The sequence below is a fragment of the Capsicum annuum genome, chromosome 9 (genome assembly GCF_002878395.1).
Source record: "Capsicum annuum cultivar UCD-10X-F1 chromosome 9, UCD10Xv1.1, whole genome shotgun sequence".
NCBI lineage: Eukaryota > Viridiplantae > Streptophyta > Magnoliopsida > Solanales > Solanaceae > Capsicum > Capsicum annuum.
In genome coordinates this window covers 62703543-62711128 of record NC_061119.1, presented here as the reverse complement: position 1 = coordinate 62711128, position 7586 = coordinate 62703543, and the positions used below count along the sequence as shown (strand labels likewise).

At 32.1% G+C, this 7586-nt stretch overlaps 1 pseudogene; it reads right to left on the bottom strand.

Moving 5' to 3' along the window:
• Positions 1 to 577: 577 nt before the first annotated feature.
• Positions 578 to 2588, bottom strand: LOC107841519 (annotated as a pseudogene).
• Between the last annotated feature and the right edge of the window lie 4998 nt (positions 2589 to 7586).

Sequence of the window (7586 nt, the reverse complement as noted above, 5' to 3'; positions counted from 1 at the left end):
GCACAATATTAAACCATTACGCCATTTTTTTATTAAAGATAATTATCATATTTATGTCAAATATTTCTTTAAGGAGGACATGATAATTACACTTCACAAGGAACTACTTTGTCCCTTTTTTACTGTTTCCTTCATTTATCTCAATGAATATTGACACTCTGTGAGAATTGAGAATTTTCTACTCTAAGAGAATGCATACTTTCAATAAATTTTGTGAACATTCAAAAATCATCAAATATTCATTCATCTTGTCGCTAATAATGCATATTCTCCCCTTGAAACTTATTTTTAAGTCCCTGAAAGTAACAAACCATAACCAAGATCTAAATGTTAAGCGTCCGTAAGAAAGCATAAAAACTACAACACGGTAGATAATTTTTTGAGATAGATTTATATTACACTATGCACTTGATCGCGCTTTGCGCAGTCCTAAAAAACTTTTTTTTTTACAAATACAAAGATCATAGATTAAATTAAAATAATGGTAAAATATATGAAAAATAACTAATGACAATAAGTAAAATATGTAGAAGGTAGAACTACAAAGATCAGTGGCGAAGTTGAGCACCATTCTTTATTAATAATGCAGAAGCTTAGCCAGTCAAATTTTAGATTTGACCTTTGTTGCTTCATGTGTAAGTCCACAACTACGAAGACCATCAATAACAATTCATTTATCTGATTTAAGAATTTTCATACCACCTCTAATACAAGATATTAGTAACTTAGATGCTGCACGGAACCTCCTAGATTTGCAAAGACCACAGACTATGGTAGAGTAAGTAACAGAGTCTTTCATATCCATTGACTCAAATATCTGCGTAGCACAATCCAAGTGACCAGCTTTACACAACCCATTGTTAAAGAATTCCACGCAACCAAGTTAGAATCAAAACCCGTCTCAATCATACGGTTCAATTATTGTTGTGCCTCTTCTAAATTACCAGTCCTGCACAAGCCATCAATCAGGATAGTATGGGTGTACTTGTCAGATTCCAAGCCTTCTTTTTCTGCCTCATATAACAATTTAAAAGCATTATCCAGCTGACCTTCTTTACAATATAGATTGAAAATGGTATTAAAAGACACAATATAAAGGCTAAAGCCACTTGTAATGATATATCCCAGGTACTCATTGGCCTCAGTTATCCTCCCAGTTTTAAGTAACAGACTTGCGACTGTACAGTAAGCAAAGGCATCATATGTACTATATCTTTTATTTCTCATGTACAGTAAGCAAAGGCATTATATGTACTATATTTTTTATTTCTCATCTCTACAAAGATTTTAAAGCCTTCTTCAAATTGTCTATATCTGAAGCAACATTTCATCACTGTCATATAAGTGATAGCATTCGGGATATAACCTGATTTTACCAATTTGTTGAGGAACTCTCTTGCAAATTTTCCTCGTCCTGACTTTCACAACCCATGAATACGAATGTTGTAAGTTACTACATGAGGAATAAATCCATGGCGCTTTAATCTCCTAAATAACATTAGGGCATTCTCATATAAAGCAGAGCAGCCAGGGCCTTCCGTTAGCCATAGAATAAGAGGGTCTGATTTTGGATTCGACTCAGACTTAACAAAGTAGTAGAATAGTTGAACATCATATAAATCAACCACCCCTATGTACCTAAAAACACCACCCAGTGCTGAGTAAATTTAGATCCATTTTAACTAGGAAATATGATCTAACTAAGGTGAATTGGGTCGGGTATAAGTGGTTATCAAAAATTCCAAACTTCATTACTTCAAATACATGTTTCGTCACGTATAAACAAAATTCAATAAACATATTTATTGTTTTGGAGGTGTATTGTGAAATGCTAATTTTCACTCACAAATCATCAAAGTTATGTTCAAGACGACTGACAACTTGTACAAACTCTTTCTAACTTCAAATACACTTTTCAGTTTCAACTCAAACATTGGCCATGACCCTGCTTAGTAGCTATAAACAGAAATAGTTCTAGGATTAAGTGGAAATAACCTCTCTAACCTACAAGTTAGGGGTAAGGTCTGTGCACCCGCACCCTCTATCCTCCTTAGACTCCACCTATTCGGATTATATTAAGTATGTTGTTGTTCCATGATTAAGCGAGGAGCACTACTGCAACAATAACATACCCAATATAATCCAATGAGTGAGGTCTAGGAGAGCGTACGTAGAATGTGCGATTAAACATCAAATAAAACTGTTTACACTTACCCAGATTCAAGTTCAAAGGGAAACAACCCTTTAAATCCTAGAAGAAACTTGACAGGTGAACCAGCAGCCACAGCACGTTCCAGAAAATGCAATACTTCTGCTAGAAGGAAAAGAAGAACTGAAAACAAATTGTAGCAAAGAGTTTCTGCGCGATAAGCAAAAGTTAGCAGAAGTGTAGTTAGGATACACATGAAAGCAAACACCATGAAGACACTAAGGTTCATACCTTATGATATTTCTCAATGGAAGTAAACTTCTTTCCCTATGTAGATTTCTTCTTAATCCCTGCTTCTTGTTAGCCATTATAGATTGAAAACTTTTATGCTTTTAAACTCATCTTTACATAAGGAAAAGTGACACTTACCTGCAGCCATTTGATGTTCTTAATTTCATGTTTCATTTATGAAGATTCAATTTAATTAACTTTTAATAGCTAAAGATAAAATACTATTATAAGTACTTTAAATTGAAAATTTTCTCATATCGATATAATAAAAAAAGTCAAAAATAACATTCTTTGATTCTTAGAAAACAAAATATAACAACTAACTTAAAATAGAAGGATGTATTACTGCCGGAGAAGATTGACTCACTCAACAATCAGATTTCTTCATTTGGCCATTTTAATCCAACTTGTTGGCTTGAGAAAAAAGGTTAATGGTGGTAGGTGAGGAAGAAGGAAAGACAAAAGGTCTTTTCTGAAATGGCAAGAGTTACTGTTTCTGGTGCTTTGTGTGAGAGGTAATAGTAAATGACAATCAATGGGTTTGTTAATTAAGGCAAACAACTAAACTAAATTTTAGAAAAAAAATTAAAATGAAAAAAAAGCTCAAAAAACTCAGAAATTAAATAAATAGGAATGCTGAATTTTGAGGCATGCCACATCAGCATGCCTCTATTCCTCCTTTATATATACATATTGATTGACAAATATATATATTGCATGAACCATTTATTAATATAACTAGTTTAGGGTATGCATCCCACTTGTGTACCTTGCTTTAATGAGTTTAACTTTGTAAAATCACTTCGATATTATAAAAGAAAATATGTCTTGATTAATCGATAAATTGATGATTTTATTAAATACAAAAAATATTAGAATAGAAAATTAATCTATTCATGTAAAAGAATTAAACTCACTTTAAACTAAATTAAGAAAAACTATCAAGGCTATAGAATGACCAAATAAAAACTTAAAGATCTTTCCCAATATGATATATGGAGTAATTCATATATCGTTAGAAAGTGTTAGAGGATAACAAATTAATATTTTTACTATTATAAGGTAAAATAATGTATGAAAAGGATTTGCCTAAAATATTTCTATTAGACCCTTTCAATTGTTAAAAATTATTTTTCTGCTTATTCTTACATGTCTCTTAAATATCTAAGTTAAATCACATAGAACTTGTCAGAATATGAATACTTTATTATGTGTCCAGATACTCGATTGAAATAAATCACAATTCTAGTGTTTAAATAAAATTTGTTGACAAATTTAAAAAGCTGTCAACTTATTTCGTTATTATATCATATGAAAAAAGGCCTAAAGAACCCTTCAAGTATTGAAATTGACTCTAAAATACCTTCCATTAATCTATTGGCTCTAAAATATCCCTCCATCCACCTTTATGGCCCATTTTTTCCCTTATCACTGAAGGATTTAATTTAAATCTTAATTAAAATTCTATTTATTACGTGACAATCAATTGTTGGTTGATAGGTAAATTAAGTAAAATGTTATTATCCCTTATACTAAATTCGGACTCAACTAAAAACCTGACCCAACCTATAAAATTTCCTTGAAGCCAGTATATATTTATAGAGACAAACGAAAATAACATAGGGCAAACTAATTTTTGTCACTTAAAAAATCGGTACTGATTAAGGGAAGTGCTAATGATTCCTTTGTGTGTTCTTATTAAATACAGAAACCATAATACTATGGTACAAACTAAATTAAATACCCACTATCAAATCAAAAGAAAACAAGTGCATTCATTTTCCAGTTTTATTCTTATTTCTTCCTTCTTGCATGTCACCTTCACGCTATCTTCTTCAAATGTTCAAATACACTTCCTACTTATTTCTACTGGATGGAAAGGAAAACAGTTAGAGATACTTGATTCACAAACACAACTAACAAAATAAACACTAATGTGGCAATAAATACAAAAGAAGCCAGAGAGATTCATGTACTTTTATGTTAAGGCCTACAAGAAATTGAAACCAATTAATAGCATATGTCAAATAGTCCATTTTTTAACCTTTTATCTGCCTACACTTCTTCATTGCAATCTTCTTCCTCCTTTGCCACACTTGTATTCAGCTAAGACATATGAGCAGGGTCGGTAACTATTCTGTCCATTTTAAGAGACCATTGAGGTTCTTCCTCCGCTTCTAATCGAATTTAGCTCAAATTAGTAAAATTGACTCTCGATGTGCGAAAATTAACTACACAACAATGTGAAGCAGATGTACCATTTCATCAAGGATTGAGAAATCGCAGCGGATATAGTTGTAGAAGCCGTGGAGGACGACAACTCTAGCAAGTTTTTCCGTACTAACATTAGCAGCCTGGAGAGCAGTATATTTTTATAAAAACCATGAATTACTTGTAGAGTGGTTGCATTTAATACTTATGTATTCTTAAACTTTTTGTTATACAATGATATGATGCAATAGACTTTCCTTATTCATAACTTTCAATATCTCTATTTTGGCCTTTCCCATCATCTAATATCATAAGTTAATGATATGAACCATGAAGAATAAGACTACTACATACACCAATGGAAATCCAACCATGCATCGATTTCACAGCTCTCCAACACTTTCTTCAGTTTCAACTTTTACGCACTTACATTAGAAGTTAGGAATAGGCAAAACTCCTTTTAGGATTCTTAGAATGAGAGTACAAGATACTACAAGACCAATACTATAACTACTAATATGAATGAAAATAAAACGATGCATAAATACCTACTAACCTAACTATATCAATATATTTTGGGATATGTCAATCATCAAAAAAGAGAGCCGATGTGGTAATAATCAGTTCTGCTCCCTATTGATCCCATATAATTGCTATGCTTTTGCAACCATTAAATCATCAAACTTGCCGGTCTTGCCCAAAAATATTTCACTCTTTGCTTTGATATTTGTCGGCCTCCTGGTTCGTCTCTCTTATCTTCTTCTCAAATATTAGTTCCAACATCTACCGTTAAATCACAAAATATAAAAATAGCTTCGCCATGTTTAATTTTCTTTAATTATATATATTCTTTTTTTTTGTTTCTCTAATTTCAGCTTCTTGCTACATTACTGAACTTATCTATGAGAAATTAAGTCTTAAAAAACAACACAAACAAGAAGAAATAAAAGTTGAATCAATATATCTGTTACAATGAATAAAGAAACAATATTATGTAAAGGAAAAAATAGAAATTAATAAATAAAGATTCACAGGTTACGCTTTTGCTCGAGCTATAAATTACTTTTTGTTTGGCTTTAGTTCGAAAAGCATTGTTGCAATACCAAACCAGCTTCACCAACCATTGAAGCACAAGGTAAGAAGCTACATATTAGCCTCATATACGTCTTCAAATAATATCTTGCTATTTGTTATCTAACTACGTGAAACATATAAATTAAGAAACTATAATACTATTGCACAGTGTGAATCCTGGAGCTAGACCAATTTTGAGGTCTTTAGAGGCCAGGTATATGTAGTATGATGAAAAATAAGACGATTAGAATATATTCTTTGTCATATGTACATGGAATCAAATAATAAACATATTAACACTATAAAATCTGAAAAAAATTATAACATATATCAAAACAATATATAACCTTAATTCAAATCTCTAACCAATCCAATCTTTTATTGATGTTAGACTATTTTAAGTATCATCCAAAATCATGTATATACATAAAATATTAAAATTGAAGAACAATAAAGACGTAGACAAATATATCAATTAATATGCATATAATTATAAGAAAATATGATATAAAAGAGAGAAAATTGTTATTGTTGTTCTTCGGGTATACAAAAATCTATATTTAGGCATGATAACTTCTACACAAGTTCAAGTATAAAACAATAACACTTATGAATTTAGTAACACCCTCAACACAAGATGTAAAAGACCTTTCGAAGAAGTTTGTTTTTCAGAAAATTAGATGAAATAGAAAAGGCCAAGTACTTGGAATTTTCCTCCCAGTATAAAATGGCCTAACAATCCGACTGTAGTGGTTCCTCAAACGATCGGATTCTTTTCAAACTCACTCAATGATTAGATGATCATACAGAGTATTTTCAGAAAACAAGAAGAGCTTTTCTGGAAAAAATACAGGTTTATATAGCCATAAAGTGCCTCTTCCAAAAGGTGGCAATGGTTCATCTGAAAAGGTGTATCCTTTGGAAGAGTCATGTTTGTTCATTCAAAACATTGTGTCTTTCTCTGAATAGACACAACTATTCAAATAGTCACTCCTTTTCCAAACAACGTATCTTTTCCTCAAAGGGCTGTGTCCCTTTATTTTCCATTCACACCAATTGAACCCAACAATCCCCCACATGAATGGGGAATGGCTATTCTTTGTAATACCTTATGGACAGGTATGTGATCACCAAGCAAAGACTGATTGCATCTGGATAAGTGGCTTTCTCTTTGAACTTTCCGTAGTGAACATGCATCGGATGGACTCTGTCAATCTGTAGATTTGATATCTTTAAACCGTCAAGCTTTAATGTACACCTAGACAACACATGTCACACAACCAACCTTTTACCATTTATGGTTCTCACAGTTTTATTTGTTTCAGCCATGAACACGTCCCGATCTCATGAGAGCTTAAAGAATAGGCCTTTACTAACATTCTCCTTGAAGTGCCTTCGACTTCGCCCTCACATAGGTGATTTCTAAATATTTAATTCTGTAGATTAAACTATTTGATCAATCTGCTAATTTTAGATAATCATTAAAAGACTTTACACCATAAGTCTTATCTTTATTTTTTAAACATTGTCTACATCATGAGAATAGATTGGGTGTATTGACAATGTTGAATCTATCAGACACAACTTTGTTTGATCTCCATGAACCTATCTATTGGGATCTCCAGTATTCTAGGTAGAGTTATCGCTATGCTAACTTATCCTAGGCCTTAAACCTATTCCCTTGGATGTTCTCTTAACTCCTTCTCTAGATAGGCCTTTTGTAAGTGGATCCGACATATTATCCTTTGACTTTACATAGTCAACAGTGATAATTCCACTAGAGAGAAGTTCTCTAATAGTATTATATCTCCGTCTTATGTGGTAAGATTTACCGCTGTACATCATGCTCCTTGCCCTACCT